This window comes from Mytilus californianus, unplaced genomic scaffold (genome assembly GCF_021869535.1).
Source record: "Mytilus californianus isolate M0D057914Y unplaced genomic scaffold, xbMytCali1.0.p SCAF_7, whole genome shotgun sequence".
Taxonomy (NCBI): domain Eukaryota; kingdom Metazoa; phylum Mollusca; class Bivalvia; order Mytilida; family Mytilidae; genus Mytilus; species Mytilus californianus.
Genome location: NW_026262723.1, coordinates 47,897,314 through 47,921,326, shown reverse-complemented (window position 1 = coordinate 47,921,326; position 24,013 = coordinate 47,897,314). Strand labels below are relative to the sequence as shown.

The 24,013-nt window shown below is 32.1% G+C and overlaps 1 long non-coding RNA gene across 1 annotated transcript; it reads left to right on the top strand.

Moving 5' to 3' along the window:
* Window positions 1-457: 457 nt before the first annotated feature.
* LOC127709781 (uncharacterized) lies at window positions 458-23,938 on the top strand. Its single transcript, XR_007985763.1, has 3 exons — window positions 458-509; window positions 21,270-21,305; window positions 23,886-23,938. It is a non-coding gene; the product is annotated as an uncharacterized LOC127709781 (long non-coding RNA).
* The last annotated feature ends 75 nt before the right edge of the window (window positions 23,939-24,013 follow it).

Genomic DNA, 24,013 nt, shown 5'->3' with positions numbered 1-24,013 from the left:
GATAAGGATATCTGTACATAGTATGAAATTCTTCAAATTGTTGTTTTTCAATTTTTCTTGATAGTTTTTATTTGGCATGTGCATCCAGACCTGGCACGTTAGTCAAAGAAAGGGGGACTCCTGCCCTATTCGTTTTAAGTAAATTCCCTAAAAGGGTTTTTATGTGTATTGGGACTCAGGAAAAAATATTAGTAGCCATTTTGGTTTCTAGAAACCTGAATTTTTATACTTCCTTGAGCATATAGTCCTTGCTTAGTTGTACAGTGTTTGAATAATAACTCGAGTATCCCATTATTAAACATTTATGTAGGCTAAAAATAGCAATGGTAGTACATAGTTTATTTGTTTTTCCAAGCATACCAGAATCCTTGAAATAATAATATTTCTCAAAACATATGTACAGTGCGAGATTATTAGTTGGCAGTACCACCTTTACAATTATTGTTGATACTTTCAGCTGGAATATGATGGCAAAGAAGATAATGACAACACATCTGAAGATGTAGAGGGTAAGTGATTTCTTTATAGAATAATGTTGGGTTAAGGATGTTCGCTACTCTTGGTTTGAACTATTTGTCAGATCTTCGGAATCCTTTAGTTTTTCTTTTCATTTCATAATTTTATTACATATAGTTAAAAAAGCCATTTTTGAAAATGTTATAAAATCCTTGTTATTTTTCATTGCTTTTAAAAGAAAAAAGGTAGCAATGTTAAATGTATGAAAATCTAGAGAGAATCATTTCCCGCCAAATTTTCAATTGATTATTTCTCAAAAACAAGGACATGGACCTGTCATTTTTACTGCTTTTGAAGTTCCTTTATTCATATACTATCAATTTAGTACAGTCTTTTAAAAAGCTTGAAATTCTGAAAATATACATTATTTGAAATAAAGTATGAAACCGAAGAACATTCTTTAATTATAAAAATGCTTCATTTGACATTTTATTCCAAGAAGACGACAGTGGCTTAATACCTAATTCGAACTGTAATGTAATTATTCCTTTTATTAAGCACTTTGAGGGCGCAGATAACAATTGTGCTTAGCTCCGCCTTTCATGTGGACATACAAATACAATTGATGGACAGGTCCAACGCAGGCATTTAAGAACAACTGCAATGACTATCAAGCAAGGCTACGCTTTTGCCAAAATATTTAACTTTACGACAAACTAAGAATTTAAATCACAATAGACCATTCTTAGTATGATAATATAAAAAATGATACTTGTAATTATGGATAGTCACCGGAGATGCAATAGCATATCACTTCATTTAATCATCTTTATTCTCCATAACGTGTACATTTTTATTTGGTTCTTCTTTTTTCAAACTTACTTTATAGACTCCGAATAAGGATGTACTTAGATCAGGTTTAGGAATTTATGTCAGATGTTCGGGCTCCTTTGTTTTTCCCTACAATACAGGGTAAAATATTTTGCCCCATAATACCCATTTTTCTTTTCACATAAGACTTCAATAGCTCATAAAATGTAATTTACCAAAATTAAAGCAGATTCTAGATTTCTTTTCTTTCGATTTGAGACCCAAATAATACCAATACAAATATAAGGATAAAGTCCGAGCCAGCCTTTTCGCGCCACTTTTAAAAAATCAAATATCTCGAAAAAGAGCTCCATAACTTATCAATAGTTGTAGCTTATTTTGTTCCTTAAATAATGCTCTTTCGACTTATAGTATCAATTTTAAATTCTAGATTTTTGAAATTTCACCTAAGTACATCATTAAGTCTGGTCTCATTAACATGAAGCGATTCATGGTTAGTTATTGGTTTGCCTTTATCCGGATTTTCAAAATAATTATCCCAATTCAAATGAAATCTATGTTGGTGTTGAGATATACAAATGAACTGAGGTAGTTTTGTATAAATGACATCACAGTAAAAAGAAGTTATGACACGATGAAAAAACTTCTTTCAAGAGTTTTCGTAAAAAAAAATTAGAATTTTGTCAATTTTCATAATCATTTGCTTGATAAAAAAGATTTAAACCTTTTTTTGTATACACCTAGCAGATATAGTGCGTTGACAAAAGGGCAAAAATTCATCTAGATTTTAAGTTTAATTTCCCCCCCAAAAAAAAAACACATGACAGATACTGGTATTATATTTAACAAACAGGTGTCTCCTATATTTTCGATTCTATCGTAAGAAATCCGCAAGGTCACATTTCCCCCAAAAATAGATTTTATGAAAATTTATTTTTGTAATCTCGCAATCCATCTTTTTCAAAATGTTTATTTGAAGTTAGATGCCAACATTTCTTCGAAAGATTTTTGTTCTTGCAGTAAGTATCTTTAAAAATGTTCAGTTCATATATCATTTGGCATCTAATCTTTATAATTTTATTTGTTTTATTATAGTTTGAAAAGATTATCAACCAAAGTAATTTTCAATTTGAATTATGTTTGCTAGATAGGTTTCCAGTTAAATGTTCATTATATAATGTATATGTTAGAAAACAGTTTGCCTATACATGATATCGTATTGTATAAAAGCAAAGTATCTGAAGGACATTTCAAGTAAAATTACATTAACGGTACTAACTTCTACTCACCAGATGCGTATATCGACAATAAATGTCTCTTCAGTGATGCTCGAGGCCGAAACTTTGCACTGATACGTTCAGTCTATTGAATATTTACTCCATTAAGCTTCACTGTTTTTTAAGTGCGACCTCTTTGACAGATATTACGTAAAACCTTCTATCAAGGTGGTTGAATGGGACAGAAGATTAACTTTTACATCGGAGGTATGCAAATTTCTAAGTAATTGAAGGTTATTTCCTAATGTTTTTTTTTATCTGGCAACGAAAATAAACAAGCATTGATGTTACAACCAAACTAAACATAATGCACTACTATTATTAGGTATCAAATAAATAACCCACTCTACCTGGAAGTTTTATCTATCCATAAATCGCATTTGTGCAAAAGGTGCAAATAACTGTCCAACTTTTAAGGAAACGGTAATATTTCTTCCTCCATAGGCGTCAATACTAATATTTTCTAAATTTCCAATTTTCATTATAAAAACCTGGACAAAGCAGTTATGTGTGAAATTAATACTTTATCATTCGGTTCTATAATTTGAAGTCATTTGGTGACTTCGAACGGAGCTAGATTTATGTAGTATTCATTCATGGCCACCGTATTTTACATCAAATTTATGAAAACTCATAAAATCTCTAGGAAATATTTTAATGTGTTTCAAAATTTATTATTGTAAGAATACACACAAGTTATTCGTAAATAAATAGAAAAATATATTTTACCCTTACATCCAATCACAGCGCTCTAAAGTTGTCTTCCTTCACCTTCCTTGAGTACACAAAAGGCCAACCTAAAGCCGGGAAAATGTAATAATCCTTTTCCTTTTACAGTACACATTAACGGACGGATACGCGTTTGATTTTGCAGCTATCACCGCCACGCCTAAAGACAGTTTGGATACCGTCACTATTCAAGAAAGAACATACTAAAATCTCTTGACACGGACGTTCTAGTTCTTTGGTTCTACTTTTTCATCCCTAAAAAGATGAGATGATATATAGTTTTTAAAAACAAACATGCGCCATATACGCAAGACGCTAGGAACCTGTGCATGAACAATGCAATATTTTGCACCTTTAATCAGTAAATGATTGCCGATAACGTTCTGCAATTGCATGCATGATGTGGCTCCACACCGGGAATGTAGCGAGACGGTTTTCAAATGTCTTAAATAGACACCAGATTGAAACTGTTATTAGTGAATCTCTTTTAAAAAGTGGCAATAGCGTAGACAGTGATCTGAATAAATTGTTTTAAAACTATAAAATGATTATGGTAATTAACACATTTTGAAAAGGCTTTTACAATTTGGTGGCGTCTTTTACAATGTTTCATAACTTTATTCCATATGAGTTATCATCATGTGGGTAGCTGGACTTTGCAATTTTCAATTGCGGATTTTACCTTTACGACATATGTCTAAAAGGTAAAAAGGAGAAGAAGGGGGAGGGGGTGTAGGCAAAACTTGTTTAATCCCCATTACCACAAAATTGTTGCTGAAATTTTGTTTGCTTTTGATTTGAAATAATTGACTGTGAATGGAATAAGATAATGATGATGTTAAACCATCTTTATTGAAAATATGTAATTGTGTAAAGATTCTTGCACAAATCAATTGAAAGCAATGTTTGATAGTTGTGGATAGTAAAGTGTATATATACTGCTACTATTTGAATTTTTAGGCTCGACTATTTTATTTATTACTTGGGAGTGTACATCATTTTTTTCATCTTCCTATTGTAAACTCCAGTTTCTGCAAACCGGATGTCTTATGCAAATTGCACAAACCAATCGCAATATAAATTTAAGCACTCAGTTTGCTTTATAATCTGGATGCAATAATTTTTATCTATCATATCTTCATATTTTGTTTCCTAGATGCCTTCAATTATTCTTATTCTCGTTATTAAAGTTTTCTGTACTCATGGGTGATGTTGTATAGATAAATTTAAATTCAAATTTCCATGTGAAGTGAAACCCTGTGGCATGCAACTTGTAAGAAGGTTTCGTATATTTTTCTTGAGAGTAACACACCAGCTTCATTGGGACCTCTTATATACTGACAATTATTTTGGTCTCATAAAACATCTCAAATTTTAAGGATTTCCTGAAGTTACTTAAATCAATTCAAATATTCTACAGGAGAACTTGGTTTTGAAGAATATCTTATTTTCAGAAGTTTTATGAATACCTGAACATACTCTCAAAAGAACCAATTTATGTAAAAAGATATGTAGAAAACAGTTTGCCTATACATGATATCGTATTGTATAAAAGCAAAGTAACAGACGGACATTTCAAGTAAAATTACATTAACGGTACTAACTTCTACTCACCAGATGCGTATATCGACAATAAATGACTCTTCAGTGATGCTCGAGGCCGAAACTTTGCACTGATACGTTCAGTCTATTGAATATTTACTCCATTAAGCTTCGCTGTTTTTTAAGTGCGACCTCTTTGACAGATATTACGTAAGACCTTCTATCAAGGTGGTTGAATGGGACAGAAGATTAACTTTTACATCGAAGGTATGCAAGTTTCTAAGTAATTGAAGGTTATTTCCTAATGTTTTTTTTATCTGGCAACGAAAATAAACAAGCATTGATATTACAACCAAACTAAACAAATGCACTACTATTATTAGGTATCAAATAAATAACCCACTCTACCTGGAAGTTTTACCTATCCATAAATCGCATTTGTGCAAAAGGTGTAAATAACTGTCCAACTTTTAAGGAAACGGTAATATTTCTTCCTCCATAGGGTCAATACTAATATTTTCTAAATTTCCAATTTTCATTATAAAAACCTGGACAAAGCAGTTATGTGTGAAATTAATACTTTATCATTCGGTTCTATAATTTGAAGTCATTTGGTGACTTCGAACGGAGCTAGATTTATATAGTATTCATTCATGGCCACCGTATTTTACATCAAATTTATGAAAACTTGGAAGCCTTTCCGAATAAATCTCTAGGAAATATTTTAATGTGTTTCAAAATTTATTATTGTAAGAATACACACAAGTTATTCATAAATAAATAGAAAAATATACTTTACCCTTACATCCAATCACAGCGCTCTAAAGTAGTCTTCCTTCACCTCCCTTGAGTACACAAAAGGCCAACCTAAAGCCGGGAAAATGTAATAATCCTTTTCCTATTACAGTACTCATTAACGGACGGATACGCGTTTGATTTTGCAGCTATCAACGCCACGCCTAAAGACAGTTTGGATACCGTCACTATTCAAGAAAGAACATACTAAAATCTCTTGACACGGACGTTCTAGTTCTTTGGTTCTACTTTTTCATCCCTAAAAAGATGAGATGATATATAGTTTTTAAAAACAAACATGCGCCATATACGCAAGACGCTAGGAACCTGTGCATGAACAATGCAATTTTTTGCACCTTTAATCAGTAAATGATTGCCGATAACGTTCTGCAATTGCATGCATGATGTGGCTCCTCACCGGGAATGTAGCGAGATGGTTTTCAAATGTCTTAAATAGACACCAGATTGAAACTGTTATTAGTGAATCTCTTTTAAAAAGTGGCAAAAGCGTAGACAGTGATCTGAATAAATTGTTTTAAAACTATAAAATGATTATGGTAATTAACACATTTTGAAAAGGCTTTTACAATTTGGTGGCGTCTTTTACAATGTTTCATAACTTTATTCCATATGAGTTATCATCATGTGGGTAGCTGGACTTTGCAATTTTCAATTGCGGATTTTACCTTTACGACATATGTCTAAAAGGTAAAAAGGAGAAGAAGGGGGAGGGGGTGTAGGCAAAACTTGTTTAATCCCCATTACCACAAAATTGTTGCTGAAATTTTGTTTGCTTTTGATTTGAAATAATTGACTGTGAATGGAATAAGATAATGATGATGTTAAACCATCTTTATTGAAAATATGTAATTGTGTAAAGATTCTTGCACAAATCAATTGAAAGCAATGTTTGATAGTTGTGGATAGTAAAGTGTATATATACTGCTACTATTTGAATTTTTAGGCTCGACTATTTTATTTATTACTTGGGAGTGTACATCATTTTTTTCATCTTCCTATTGTAAACTCCAGTTTCTGCAACCGGATGTCTTATGCAAATTGCACAAACCAATCGCAATATAAATTTAAGCACTCAGTTTGCTTTATAATCTGGATGCAATAATTTTTATCTATCAAATCTTCATATTTTGTTTCCTAGATGCCTTCAATTATTCTTATTCTCGTTATTAAAGTTTTCTGTACTCATGGTTGATGTTGTATAGATAAATTTAAATTCAAATTTCCATGTGAGGTGAAACCCTGTGGCATGCAACTTGTAAGAAGGTTTCGTATATTTTTCTTGAGAGTAACACACCAGCTTCATTGGGACCTCTTATATACTGACAATTATTTTGGTCTCATAAAACATCTCAAATTTTAAGGATTTCCTGAAGTTACTTAAATCAATCCAAATATTCTACAGGAGAACTTGGTTTTGAAGAATATCTTATTTTCAGAAGTTTTATGAATACCTGAACATACTCTCAAAAGAACCAATTTATGTAAAAAGATATGTAGAAAACAGTTTGCCTATACATGATATCGTATTGTATAAAAGCAAAGTAACAGACGGACATTTCAAGTAAAATTACATTAACGGTACTAACTTCTACTCACCAGATGCGTATATCGACAATAAATGTCTCTTCAGTGATGCTCGAGGCCGAAACTTTGCACTGATACGTTCAGTCTATTGAATATTTACTCCATTAAGCTTCGCTGTTTTTTAAGTGCGACCTCTTTGACAGATATTACGTAAGACCTTCTATCAAGGTGGTTGAATGGGACAGAAGATTAACTATAACATCGGAGGTATGCAAGTTTCTAAGTAATTGAAGGTTATTTCCTAATGTTTTTTTTTTATCTGGCAACGAAAATAAACAAGCATTGATATTACAACCAAACTAAACAAATGCACTACTATTATTAGGTATCAAATAAATAACCCACTCTACCTGGAAGTTTTACCTATCCATAAATCGCATTTGTGCAAAAGGTGTAAATAACTGTCCAACTTTTAAGGAAACGGTAATATTTCTTCCTCCATAGGCGTCAATACTAATATTTTCTAAATTTCCAATTTTCATTATAAAAACCTGGACAAAGCAGTTATGTGTGAAATTAATACTTTATCATTCGGTTCTATAATTTGAAGTCATTTGGTGACTTCGAACGGAGCTAGATTTATATAGTATTCATTCATGGCCACCGTATTTTACATCAAATTTATGAAAACTTGGAAGCCTTTCCGAATAAAGCTCTAGAAAATATTTTAATGTGTTTCAAAATTTATTATTGTAAGAATACACACAAGTTATTCATAAATAAATAGAAAAATATACTTTACCCTTACATCCAATCACAGCGCTCTAAAGTAGTCTTCCTTCACCTCCCTTGAGTACACAAAAGGCCAACCTAAAGCCGGGAAAATGTAATAATCCTTTTCCTATTACAGTACTCATTAACGGACGGATACGCGTTTGATTTTGCAGCTATCAACGCCACGCCTAAAGACAGTTTGGATACCGTCACTATTCAAGAAAGAACATACTAAAATCTCTTGACACGGACGTTCTAGTTCTTTGGTTCTACTTTTTCATCCCTAAAAAGATGAGATGATATATAGTTTTTAAAAACAAACATGCGCCATATACGCAAGACGCTAGGAACCTGTGCATGAACAATGCAATTTTTTGCACCTTTAATCAGTAAATGATTGCCGATAACGTTCTGCAATTGAATGCATGATGTGGCTCCTCACCGGGAATGTAGCGAGATGGTTTTCAAATGTCTTAAATAGACACCAGATTGAAACTGTTATTAGTGAATCTCTTTTAAAAAGTGGCAAAAGCGTAGACAGTGATCTGAATAAATTGTTTTAAAACTATAAAATGATTATGGTAATTAACACATTTTGAAAAGGCTTTTACAATTTGGTGGCGTCTTTTACAATGTTTCATAACTTTATTCCATATGAGTTATCATCATGTGGGTAGCTGGACTTTGCAATTTTCAATTGCGGATTTTACCTTTACGACATATGTCTAAAAGGTAAAAAGGAGAAGAAGGGGGAGGGGGTGTAGGCAAAACTTGTTTAATCCCCATTACCACAAAATTGTTGCTGAAATTTTGTTTGCTTTTGATTTGAAATAATTGACTGTGAATGGAATAAGATAATGATGATGTTAAACCATCTTTATTGAAAATATGTAATTGTGTAAAGATTCTTGCACAAATCAATTGAAAGCAATGTTTGATAGTTGTGGATAGTAAAGTGTATATATACTGCTACTATTTGAATTTTTAGGCTCGACTATTTTATTTATTACTTGGGAGTGTACATCATTTTTTTCATCTTCCTATTGTAAACTCCAGTTTCTGCAACCGGATGTCTTATGCAAATTGCACAAACCAATCGCAATATAAATTTAAGCACTCAGTTTGCTTTATAATCTGGATGCAATAATTTTTATCTATCAAATCTTCATATTTTGTTTCCTAGATGCCTTCAATTATTCTTATTCTCGTTATTAAAGTTTTCTGTACTCATGGTTGATGTTGTATAGATAAATTTAAATTCAAATTTCCATGTGAAGTGAAACCCTGTGGCATGCAACTTGTAAGAAGGTTTCGTATATTTTTCTTGAGAGTAACACACCAGCTTCATTGGGACCTCTTATATACTGACAATTATTTTGGTCTCATAAAACATCTCAAATTTTAAGGATTTCCTGAAGTTACTTAAATCAATCCAAATATTCTACAGGAGAACTTGGTTTTGAAGAATATCTTATTTTCAGAAGTTTTATGAATACCTGAACATACTCTCAAAAGAACCAATTTATGTAAAAAGATATGTAGAAAACAGTTTGCCTATACATGATATCGTATTGTATAAAAGCAAAGTAACAGACGGACATTTCAAGTAAAATTACATTAACGGTACTAACTTCTACTCACCAGATGCGTATATCGACAATAAATGTCTCTTCAGTGATGCTCGAGGCCGAAACTTTGCACTGATACGTTCAGTCTATTGAATATTTACTCCATTAAGCTTCGCTGTTTTTTAAGTGCGACCTCTTTGACAGATATTACGTAAGACCTTCTATCAAGGTGGTTGAATGGGACAGAAGATTAACTATAACATCGGAGGTATGCAAGTTTCTAAGTAATTGAAGGTTATTTCCTAATGTTTTTTTTTATCTGGCAACGAAAATAAACAAGCATTGATATTACAACCAAACTAAACAAATGCACTACTATTATTAGGTATCAAATAAATAACCCACTCTACCTGGAAGTTTTACCTATCCATAAATCGCATTTGTGCAAAAGGTGTAAATAACTGTCCAACTTTTAAGGAAACGGTAATATTTCTTCCTCCATAGGCGTCAATACTAATATTTTCTAAATTTCCAATTTTCATTATAAAAACCTGGACAAAGCAGTTATGTGTGAAATTAATACTTTATCATTCGGTTCTATAATTTGAAGTCATTTGGTGACATCGAACGGAGCTAGATTTATATAGTATTCATTCATGGCCACCGTATTTTACATCAAATTTATGAAAACTTGGAAGCCTTTCCGAATAAATCTCTAGAAAATATTTTAATGTGTTTCAAAATTTATTATTGTAAGAATACACACAAGTTATTCATAAATAAATAGAAAAATATACTTTACCCTTACATCCAATCACCGCGCTCTAAAGTAGTCTTCCTTCACCTCCCTTGAGTACACAAAAGGCCAACCTAAAGCCGGGAAAATGTAATAATCCTTTTCCTATTACAGTACTCATTAACGGATGGATACGCGTTTGATTTTGCAGCTATCAACGCCACGCCTAAAGACAGTTTGGATACCGTCACTATTCAAGAAAGAACATACTAAAATCTCTTGACACGGACGTTCTAGTTCTTTGGTTCTACTTTTTCATCCCTAAAAAGATGAGATGATATATAGTTTTTAAAAACAAACATGCGCCATATACGCAAGACGCTAGGAACCTGTGCATGAACAATGCAATTTTTTGCACCTTTAATCAGTAAATGATTGCCGATAACGTTCTGCAATTGCATGCATGATGTGGCTCCTCACCGGGAATGTAGCGAGATGGTTTTCAAATGTCTTAAATAGACACCAGATTGAAACTGTTATTAGTGAATCTCTTTTAAAAAGTGGCAAAAGCGTAGACAGTGATCTGAATAAATTGTTTTAAAACTATAAAATGATTATGGTAATTAACACATTTTGAAAAGGCTTTTACAATTTGGTGGCGTCTTTTACAATGTTTCATAACTTTATTCCATATGAGTAATCATCATGTGGGTAGCTAGACTTTGCAATTTTCTATTGTTGATTTTACCTTTACGACATATGTCTAAAAGGTAAAAAGGAGAAGAAGGGGGAAGGGGTGTAGGCAAAACTTGTTTAACCCCCATTACCACAAAATTGTTGCTGAAATTTTGTTTGCTTTTGATTTGAAATAATTGACTGTGAATGGAATAAGATAATGATGATGTTAAACCATCTTTTTTGAAAATATGTAATTGTGTGAAGATTCTTGCACAAATCAATTGAAAGCAATGTTTGATAGTTGTGGATAGTAAAGTGTATATATACTGCTACTATTTGAATTTTTAGGCTCGACTTTTTTATTTATTACTTGGGAGTGTACATCATTTTTTTCATCTTCCTATTGTAAACTCCAGTTTCTGCAAACCGGATGTCTTATGCAAATTGCACAAACCAATCGCAATATAAATTTAAGCACTCAGTTTGCTTTAAATTCAGGATGCTATTATTTTTATCTATCATATCTTCATATTTTGTTTCCTAGATGCCTTCAATTATTCTTATTCTCGTTATTAAAGTTTTCTGTACTCATGGTTGATGTTGTATAGATAAATTTAAATTCAAATTTCCATGTGAAGTGAAACCCTGTGGCATGCAACTTGTAAGAAGGTTTCGTATATTTTCTTGAGAGTAACACACCAGCTTCATTGGGACCTCATATATACTGACAATTATTTTGGTCTCATAAAACATCTCAAATTTTAAGGATTTCCTGAAGTTACTTAAATCAATCCAAATATTCTACAGGAGAACTTGGTTTTGGAGAATATCTTATTTTCAGAAGTTTTATGAATACCTGAACATACTCTCAAAAGAACAAATTTATATAAAAAGATATGTAGAAAACAGTTTGCCTATACTTGATAAAGTACGAAGTTGAAAAGAATTGAGGACCCAAATTTTGAAACAAAGGTTTTGCCAAATACATCTATTCCTGGGGTAGGAAATCCTCAGCATTTCCAAAATGTCAAAGTTTATAAATATGAATATATTGCTATACCAAATATAAACAGAGTCCATACCCATCTCCAAGGGTCTTCAAATGAGTGAGAAAATTCCGCACCGGTAGGTGGCTTTAGCTGGCCCCTAAAGAGTAATTGAGACTAGTTCAGCAAAATGGACGCCGCACAGAACTCCGAAATATACAAATGAAATAAAATTTAAAAACACAAAAGACAAACAAATGCTATAGGTTCCTGAATTGGAACAAACCCAAAAATGCGGCGGGTTCAAACATGGTTAAACAGATACTAGAATTAAAATTTTGCACGCTAGACCCGGGTTTCGTCCACGAAAGACTCATCAGTTACGCTCTAAACAAAAAAGTTATATATTAAGGCCAAATAAAGTACGAAGTTCAGAGCATCGAGGACTCAAAATTCCGAAAGGTTTTGCCAGATACAACTAAGTAATCTATCTGGGGTAGAAAATCCTTAGTTTTTAGAAAATTTCAAAGTTTATAATAGGACAGTAACTCAAAAAATCATGACCATAATTCAAAGTTATTTGTCAAACTCTTGCTGTCGTGTCCTGAACTTAGATAATAAATGAGAAAATTCACATTCCACGAGTGAAATTTTTGAATGCTCGTGGTTTTCTTGCGCAAGAAATAGTAAATGGAAAGCATGCGCACTCATATCCTGGATTTGAATATGCATTTGCGTCATCACGTATATTTATTCTAGGCTCAAGTCTAATGTTAGTTGAATTCGAATTTCAAACTACCTATCATCAAGTGGTTTGTCACTGTCATTTAATTCCGGAATTTGTGTGAACGAAACCGATATTGTTGTCAAATCGGATTTAAAAAATCGCACAATATTGCAAAGATGTAGATGCTATAAGGTTGAACTATTAAAACAAAAACAAATTGATTGCATTTTCATTTACAAAATTTAATAAATCTTTTCCGAAAATTTAAAATATACAATCAATAAACACAATCGTCAAGTATTTACAGATAGACATATTTTTAAAAATCAATCTCTTCTTCAAGTCTAACTTTCCAATTGATGAATAATTTGGCATACAGAACATAAGCAGAGGCTTACAAATCCATACTAAAACGATATGAAATATTTACGTAGTTATTATCAATTATAAAGGATTATTGTAAAATATCAATAACGTTTTTCGTGAGATGCAAGGATTAAAAATCCTTGTGAATTGAAACCATGCAAGAATGTTTTCATTCACTACAGCTTAAATTTAAGATATTAATTTATGTGTGTGCATCCCTGATAATTGGTGCTCACATGTTGCATATAATTTTCATAATATATTCAGTATTAAAAGCTGTGAAACATAATGTAACATTATTAATAATTTGAATGCATATTCCCTTGGTCTGATAGTATCTTTTGATGAAATTAAATATTTTTGAAAAACGTATCGCTTTTTTCGATTATCTTTCTGCTTTTCGACAAATGTGTTTCCGGCCTAAAAGAAATATTTTAAACTGACATATCGTTTAGTTTAATTCTCTTTTCTTTTCAACATTTGCTCATATGTTGCATAGCATTGCTTCTACAAAAATATCACGGGCTAAAACGTTCAGAAATAATCAGTTTAATCTGGGACATAAATAAAGGCAACAGTAGTATACCGCTGTTTAATAGTCATAAATCGATTTAACTGAAACAAATCTGGGTCACAAATCAAAACCGAGGGAAACTTATCAACTATAAGAGGAAAATAACGGAACAACATAAACACTGAACTGCTACAAAAACAAACGCCAACATACATAGAGACGGACTAATTGATAACAACTGCCATATTCCTGACTTAGTACAGGACATTTTAAGAACAAATGGTGGGTTGAACCTTGTTTTATGGCTAGCCAAACCTCCCGCTTATATGGCAATGTTAAAAATACCGCTAAAATAACAACATTACGTGACAGAAATAAATTACAACTAAACGCAAGAACACTCAGGACAGATATATATACAGAAATAAATAATATATATACATTACAACATGTAAACCACAGAATAACAACGGACACCTCCCATTTACACCACACGAGAATTATGAACTGTACGTCACACGAATGTATCAACGTCACAAAAAGTGATGTCACATGTAAATTTCTAAAAATGGAATATAAAATTGGGATTAAGTTTGTAATGGTGTTATTTTATGTATTTTCTAACCATTACAAGAATATTAATATAGAATTGTCTTAGTAAAGGTGTAATTATTTGTATTTTCTAACAATGTCGGTTTTTCTTCTAAATCAAGACTGTAAAAACAAATAAATCCTGTGCATATAGTAGCTTTAAACTAAAAATCATTTAAATGAAATTTCTGATTAATTATCTTAACTTTTACATATATGTAGAAAATAAAAAAAGAATTCAAACCACAAACGATAGGAAATAACACAATATCCAACCAGAATTCCAAACTAAACCTCATAACTAAATACATGAATGTTGGATGTATAAATACCGAGACACGTCTAATATCAATGCGAATTCACACTCGGGAAAACAGTCATATTCGGGAATAGGTCACGTTCGGTACTTATCAGACCAGACGACGTAGATGGTAAACCACAATCTAAGACGTGGTAAAAATATCGTTAGTTAGTTTAGACACAGACACATCGTATCGATCAATCAATTCGTGATGGTGTCCATAAAATTTACGGAGTGTCATTTTTAATCTTTCCTCCTCATAACTCTGTTTGAGCAGTTTCTGCGTAAGGAGCATACTCCTGTATATTAAGTCCTTATAGTGTGAAAATGCACGAGCATAACGTATCAAATGAGATATGTAAACACCAAACGATGGGGCAGAAGGTATGCTACTGCTGAGAAATGGTAAATTGATAATTGGGAAGTTGATATCGTTCGTTTGTCATAGATTTTAGTGTGAAATCGTCCATCTGTGTCAATATTGAGGAAAAAATCAAGGTATGAAGCAGTCCTTCTAGTATCAGTAGTATCCTTAATTTCAAGTTCACTGGGATATATGAGATGCAAGTACTGACTGAAATATGGGTTATTCAGTGATAAGACATCATCAATATATCTTAAAGTAAAATTGAAGAATTTCGTAAGGTGCTTTTTCTTTTTGTCTTTTAGAAGGTCCTGAATGAATTCCGCTTCATACGAGTACAAAAACAAATCGGCCAGTAGGGGTTCACAAATAGTACCCATTGGAGTACCGACTGCCTGCTGAAATATCAATCCTCCAATCTCAACAAATATATTGTCGATCAAAAAGTCCAGCATTTTGATAATATCATCTTCAGTATATTTTCTGATAGAATCAGTGTGGTTCTTCACAAAATAAGAATAATTATAACCCAAAACAAGAAATTTATATCTACGATTCCCATTTTTATAGAAAAAGCTCTGTTTGATGAGATGGTGAAGTCGATCTTTTAATTGAGCATGTAGGCGAGTGACATTTTTCAAAAAGACACTAAGTCAGAGACTTTAATGCACCCATCTAACACACGGCTGTATTATATATCATTCGAAAGCTAATTATCTGTTCTTTCTGTTTTGCCTGGTCGTAAAAAAAATCGTACGGTGCAATTTTCGTTAAATCAATGTCAAAAGTCAAGAATAAACATTCCAATTTTTTGCGATTATTAAACAAAATGCCAAGTTTGTTTACGATAAAAATTTTCCAAAAGATTATATGAACCTTTTAGAACAGGATACAGTAATTCCAAATCAACAAAAATTAGGAGGTTAATTGCGCAATATTTCCCGAAAATTGAAATTCTGAACAAATCCTACAAAAATGAGAAAAATACTCTTAAAGCAAAATATATCTTGGGGGATCGATATTTGTATGTTTAAAAATCAAATAAATGCTTGGTTTTTAGGTCAAGAAATATTTTTTCATTATTTTTAGATGCAATTGATATACAATTTTCTTGGAACAGCCTTCTATTGAAGTGTTTGCAGTTTCCAATAGAACTACCATCTGCAAATGGCGAGACATTTGCTTTTCTATGTTTAGATAGCACATCGCTAATTGTTAATATCAGGGAGAACAGTAATTGTCCCTAATAAAAGTAGGATATTTAAAGTTCGAAAAGAAATATACGAGCTAAAGGAGGAAAAAATATGTTTTTTTCGAAGTCAAACTTAATTGCCCTTTGAAGTCATGTTGAAATGCAAACATGACTTTGCGACTAAATCGATAGCAACATTAAAAAAGTAACCAGCGTTCGGAAACACTGTGCGGTCTTTTACGTGATAAAAACTAACCAGAAAAAAATGCTACTGCTTTTTTCAAAACGTTTAGACATGTTAAATGTGTTCAAAAGTTTAATCTCGTCAACTATTCGAATGACAGTTGTTTTCCATTCGTTTGAGGTGTTTGAGCTTTTGATTTTGCCATTTGATAAGGGACTTTCCGTTTTGAATTTTCCTTGGAGTTCGGCATTTATGTTATTTTACTTTTCAATATTCGAATGAAATCTGTTTTGAGTGATTTCACTATAAGCTTTTAAAACATAAATGCAGGTAATTGTGTATGTAAAGAAATTATTAGTAGTTGTGTTATTAAATATATGAAAGGTTGAATATTATTCCTGGCCAGATAAAATCATTCACGACTTTATGTAGTGTTCATTTTAACATTTCGTTGTTGTGTTTTGTGGACTGTTGTTTGTCTGTTGATTTTTGTTTATTAATTTTGTTCATGGTGTTATCTTGTTTGATTCATGGTTTAAAATTCTTCCCTGGTACCACTTTACTTTACAGACAATTAGTTGCAGTAGTGAAAATCGCCAAAAATCGCCTCACAGTAAAGTAAAGAGAACTAAACGCAATAAAAAAAATATCAGCGAAAATAAGTTAATTTGCTCACGGGGACTTATAACTTATTCGTAATCATGATAGATTCATTCACAATTTAAAAAAAAATTATTACTTTAAGAGAGGCGAAGGATATCACAGGGATATTCAAAGTCATAAGTTGAAAACAAACTGGCAAAGCCGGGGCAAAAAAACGAAAAAAAACGCCAAAAGACAAACAACAGTATACAAAACACAACATATAAAACCAGAAACTAAGCAACACAGACCCAACCAAAAACTTGGGGTGAACACATGGGCTCTGGAAGGGTAAGTAGACCCTGCTCCACATGTGGCACCAGTCGAGTGTCTCATGTAAGTACTGACCCGTTGGTAAGTCTAATTCGGTAGACCACATTCAAGGAAAAGAGAACGAGATGGTGGTTACGACAACTGGAACATATCCGTCGTCATCTGTTAGTCAGGTATTCAATAAAGGTCAACCAACTCGCAATGGCTTCCATAACATTTTCGAAGGGATGATTTCAGCTTTTCAATTTGAATTCTAGTTTAATAGCTTCCCTCTATCAAGGAAATCATGAAAGTAAATGCAAGCTCTGGAATATTGTATCAACTTAGGAGATATATAGTCTATATGCAGGCGCTGATGAAATGTTGCTACAAAGAAATGGAAAGTTCTCATTTGGGAAACTGAATTCAACTCTTTTGTCGTTAAGTTTTGCTCTCAACCGACCCTCATTGTCAATTTGTAGATGTAAGCTAAGATATGTGATAGACTCAACTGTAACTGTTGTATCTTTTTTTCAAGTTTGATGGGATATATGCGTTCAACATAGTCACCAAACTTTGAATTATTCAGTGAGAGGACATCATCTATATAGCGGAAAGAGAAGTTGAACGATAATGATATCTTCTTTTCTTTCTTCATAAGAAGCTCTTGTATGAAGTCAGCCTCATATGAATAAAAGAACGAGTCATTCAAGCTATTTAGGAAGTCTAGTTGTAACTTGAATTATTGCTAGTTAATAGATTTTTTTAAACCAAATTATTCTTTTTTCAATTTCGTGCGTTCGAAGTGTTGTTCTTGATTTACCTTCATCGGGAACGCTCAAAACCAAAGTTATGAAAGCAAAGGGTGTATAACTACTTGAAAACGTGCGGAGTAATAGCATTAAAAAATATATCTGAGGTTAACTATGTTTAAGGGAGTTAGGGCTTAAGTTTCTTGAAAATTTCTAAGTTCATTAACAGAAAATTAAAGAAAGGTAAGACATTGAATGAGTTAAAAGTCAATGATAATGCAACATTGATACTTGACAATTACGCATTACTGTAAGGTTTCTTACTAATACCAGGAATACAGATCATTGCATTGTCTAGTATGTGATAATTTTAACACCCTTTTCTGTCGTCGATGAAAGTATGCATTTAAACAATGAACAATGCAGTTTAAGCAGCCAGAAGACAAGTTTTCTAATTTGTATAAGTGAATTCTTTGAAATATTACTTTTCATTAACTGATATTTTATTTATTTGTGTCTATATTTTTAATACCTTTTTTTATGGTTGACATTATATAAATAAAAAATCATTTAACTATATAAATCTTTATAGTGAAATTATAAATCAAACAATAAGAAAAGTCGAAAGATATTTTTTTATTTAAGTCTAGCAGTTACAATGCGCATTGAAATATCGAAGTTTCGCCCCCTTAATCATGTTAATTGTAAGCAATAGCATGATGCCCGCATATATTTTCTTCCTTAAAATGTTTTCACATATTTTTAGAACTTTATTTTGTGAATGTTTAATTGACTACATATTATGTTTACGGTGTAGTACCACCATTGATTTTCCCCTTTTAGTCTTTACAAGTTTTATCCTGTCCAGTACTAAAGACAAAATTTCACATAACATTTCATTGCATATAAGAAAAAAACCATCACTTGAAGTTAACCAATCAAATTTTCACCCCTGTTTTTCCTGTGTACAAGCTTTAGTAACCATGTAACCTCAAGTTTCCAAAATATTTTATAGAAACACCAAATAAAAAAATAAAGGTGCTTTGAAATACCCAAGATATAATATGTTTATGACTCAGAAATTTTTTACTGCAATGAAATGTAGGATTAATTTCATACAACTGTCAAATTCAAGGGAATATTTTTTTTTCGACACTTTTTCGTATGCAACCGGATGTGACGTACTATGGTTTGATGGTATTACACCTAAAACCGAAGAAGTGCTAAAAAGTTGTGTTTCGGCAGATGGCGGTATTTTGAGCAACTGTATCAGTTGTTATGATTGGTTGTTTTATTAGAAGTAAGCATTATTAAAAGAAACTGATGATGTCAAAAACTTAGCACTAATTAAAGGGTTTAAGCGTCTCTAATGGGTCTTATGTAGACGAAACGCGAATTAAAATTATAAGCCTGGTACCTTTTGATAGCTATTATTTGTGTGTGTCTCTGTCCTGTATGTTCTCCCATTTATTTGTATTGTAGTCCTGTCATGTAATCTTGTCATTTTAATGTTATATTTAACATTGCCATAAAAGCGGGAAGTTTGGCTAGCCACAAAACCAGGTTCAACCCACCATTTTTTCTTAAAATGTCCTGTACTAAGTCAGGAAAATGGCCATTGTTATATTATAGTTCGTTTCTGTGTGAGTTGCATTTTAGTGTTGAGTTTCAGTTGTGTCGTTGTTCTCCTCTTATATATGATGTGTTTCCCTTCAGTTTTAGTTTGTAACCCGGATTTGTTTTTTTCTCAATCGATTTATGAATTTCGAATAGCGATATACTACTGTTACCTTTGTTTTTTTTAGTTTGAGGTGATTAGCTATTAAATTACCAACACATATTTTGGTTTTCAATCATTTTTATCACTTTTACTCGAAATTCAGGGAAAATGTGCTGTCTTTCAAAACACGCTTTATATATTCAATAATGCGTTTACCCGTCTCAAAACAAAAATTATATGCAGTAATTGCTTTATCCTTATACGGGATATTTGATAAACATTCACATAAAAACGCATATGTTCTTTCAAATGGCAAATAGGCTGGAATATATAAATGATTTATTTCACTGCAATCTAGTCTTTACTGCTTTACTCTCCGATTTACAACGAACTTTGGTTGTTGAAATATGCAATGGCACGTGGTTTCCTATACATAGAGGGACCGTATCAAAAAGACAGAAAACTATCTGTATAAATAATCGAATATTTTCGAGACGTTCCGAGGATATCTGAATTGCCAATAGAAGCTATCTATCAAAACTCACCAATATATAGGCGTGAACCCCCTGCGCAAACATACGTCATCGGTCAACGCACTATATAGTTCCTCCAGATTTTTTTTCCCCGAGTTAAACCATGGTACTCTCTGCAGTCACAGAGTTAACAGTACCACGTGGGATTGGATTGTTACGGCAAATTTCGTGCACCTGTTATGATAAGTTAATTCTAACTTTTGTGATACATGTAAAAATATTGCATTTATTGACAGTTTTGTTTTTCAAACGAAATGTAAACATTTATCTATAGTTGGGCAGGATTTTTCTGTATTTTTTTCTAAAGGCAACGTAAATGTAAATTTAAAGACAGTTCCTACATTATGATTTGGATGTAACTTTAAACATCAGACCTTTTAAGCGCATAGGGTAATTTTCATCATATATAATGCACTATTAAAGTACTGTATAATAATAAATAGTTGATGCTTTCAAATAAGCTATTGAAAAAAGTGTTTCTTATAATAAATATAAAGTCACCTTTTGGTTAGTTTTACGAACATGTCATGATTTGTTTGATTTAACTGAAAAGATATATTTATTGCACGAATATCTTTATTGTCGTATCCTCAACGCCTTCCTCCATTCCTCCTCCTTTCATTTATGACATCACCAAATACAACTTATCACCGATCTCTTACTGGTCATGAGCTAAACGACGATACATGTTTTGAAGCATATGGGTTTATCTTTAGGATTTGTTTGGTTTGTGTTTCAATAGTTTATGACAATAGATAATATTTATTAGCACAAACACATTTACATTAAATGGTTATGGCATGCAGTATAGTACAATTGAAATAATAAACTGACAATAATCAAAATTATGTGTGTGGTCTTTTCGTAAAAGACTTCCTCTGTCTTCCTCTGACCTAAAATATTCGACGGCCCCTTTGTGCAAGAAATATATATTCTCATTCTTCATTGTTTTCTTAAGTAGGCGATGACCAAAACTAACATCTGAATGTTTTGTGTTTTGTTTGTTGAATATATGGTTCCATATAACCCACAGCTCATTTTATGCTTATTTTTTGTTTAGTCTGATATCAATTTGATTATCCATTTAGCAAACGCATTAAAATCTATAAAAAAGTAATTTATAACTTTTCAAAAAAGGCATCGGAGTAATTTATAAAAATAAATTTATCAAAGATATTCATGATAATGCAAGACATGATCATTTTATTTTGCAGATCATTATGTTGCTATGGAAGCCATCAGGGGAAAAAGTAAGTGAATTACCTTTATATTCCATACTTCATCTTATTCAGTGGATCTATATTCTTTATTTTACTATATTGCATCTCCTTGAAAGAAAGCTAGGTTTGAGATTATTTTCATTATATCAATGCTCCTTTGATTGTGTACCCATGCATAGTAAACATCACGACTTTGAATTTGAGCGTTCCTAGTAAAGATTAACCAGGAAAAAGTAAAATAACAAAAATACCGAACCCCAAGGAAAATTCAAAACAGAGTCCCTTATCAAATTGCAAAACCAAAAGCTCAAACATATAAAACTAATGGAAAACAACTGTCATATTCTGACTTGGTACAGGCATTTCCTTATGTAGAAGATGGTGGATTGCAGCTAGTTTTATAGCTAGATAAATCTCTCACTTGTATGACAGTCGCAAAGAATTCCATTATATTGCCTGTGTGAGCAAAACAAACAGATATAATAAGTAAAAATGTAAAAAATTGGGGTACAGCAATCAACATTGTGTTATAATGTTAATCGTTATAAAAACAAAAAGCTATGCCAAAAAAAAAAACCAAATGGCATATAGAAACTTTACAGACATAGCACAAGGAAATTAGCATCAGAACCTCCGTTTTCTACATTATTGAACGGTTAGAGATGAAAAGAGAAGACAGTACTATAAAACTAGACATAACATAACACCATTTAACAGATAGTTTTAACAAAGCAAATATTTAGATGATATATTCTCTGTAACAAAAAAAAAGTTTTTTTTCTTAATACACCAATGAAATTTATCCGGCTGAACTCATTTGTACTAAATTTATAAGTAAAAGTGACCGATGTCCATGTTCGACCTTAACACAATCATTTCTCATAGTAATTTATTGTTTTATATATTATTCAGCTAGTTAAGTACTTTGAGCTTGCTCTCTAGATCTGTAATTGTGTTCATTATTCATGTCGATATAATTTGTTAATAAATTTGATTTTTTTTATTATTCTGTTCAAACGTTATTTTTAAGTTTACATGTACTGATTTTTGTTGTTTGTTCTTTTATGAAAGTTTTGTTTATGAACTGTCCAAATATAGGCAACGGTTGATTACCGATGTTCAAATCTCATAAATCGATTAAGAAGACAAAACACAGAAACACACAAAAACTGAGAAAATTACGGAACCTCGTCATTTGTTGTCTTGTGTTATATCGTATTGGTTATTGGCTCGCCTGCGACGAAAGTCGCAGTATGCTAGACATAGGGATTACTATCCAGAGGCGGCGGCGGAGTAAACTATTTGTATAAAGCTTTATATTTCAGAAGGTAGCAGACCTGGATGCTTCATACCTTGTATGCAGATATCTTTTGTCACGAGGTTTCTGTCTGTCATATGTCTATTGTCCTTATCCTCATTTTCATGGTTCAACGATTGATTGAAAAAAATCTGGTTTTTTCGTCATGTGAATTTCTCACTTATTATGAGTAATAGGATAACTATGCTTAATATCTGGGTTCCTTATAACGTGTAAATGTCCGTCAGACAGGGTTCACTTGACCTATACCTCATTTCATGGATCAGTGATCATGGTTAAAGTTACGTGATTATGTCCGTTTCTCAGATACTATAAGCAGTAAGTCAACTATATGTGGTGTAAGAAATGGTTGTAAGGGGTACATGTCTGTCTGGCTGGTTTTATCTGACCTTGACTTCATTTTCATGGTTCATTGTTTAATGTTGAGTTTTTGTGTTATAGTCTATTTTTCAATTACAATAAGCAATAGGTTAACTATATTTGGTGTATGGAATACTTGTAAAGTGCACATATCTGCCTGACATATCTGACCTTGGCCTCATTGGATAGATCTTTAAAAGATTTTAGTTTATTTGATAGTTGTAGTTAAGCCTTTATCTTTAAGACTTTCAACATAAAATCAATGGTCAGTAAAGCAGGCATTTCAGCATTTGCACTCCTTGTTATTTGGAGAGTTTGGTCTTGATGGAAGATCTTTGCTTGCGTCTGTTTGAATTATTCACAACTTCATTAGACTCCGGACTATTTAGAGCTCGACATATTATTGATTGTTGGTTATTTTTTTGGTGGGTTACTGTCTCATTGATATTCACTTTTTTCTTTGGGTTGCTGGCTCATTGATGTTCACTTCACATATTCTTTCATCGAAGTTCAACCCTTCATCATGTTTACGCGCCTCTCGGGGGGTAAGTGTCATATATTGGTCAATCGGGAATTGGGTGTTGGTGTCAAGACATTTGACATCGTTCTTTAATCATTTCTTACTTGTCTTAAATCGAGGCCAATTAGAGTTTGTCTATTAATGTAGGTGCTAATAATGTATTTTGCTGAACATTATATATGAATCTCCATTATTTAGTTTAATTAATTTTTTTTTCACGCATTTTCTCAATGGAGTCAACCGCATCTCCATTTTATCACAACAAAACTTGAGTGTTTCTGCTTGCCTGTTCTTGTTCATTCTATAGCAATACTTTCAAGACTTTTCTCCTCATAAATGTCTATACTTGTAATTATAAACATCGGTTATGATGTTTTACAATGTAATACATAGTATTTGTTTGATTCTTTAGATAAGGAAAAACCAGTTTTACCACGGAGAAGTCGACTATTATCCGATGTTTCAGTAAGTATTCTTAAACATTAAACAGTACCTTGAATATCCCATTTAAATTTTTTTTTACATAATTCAAGGTAAAAA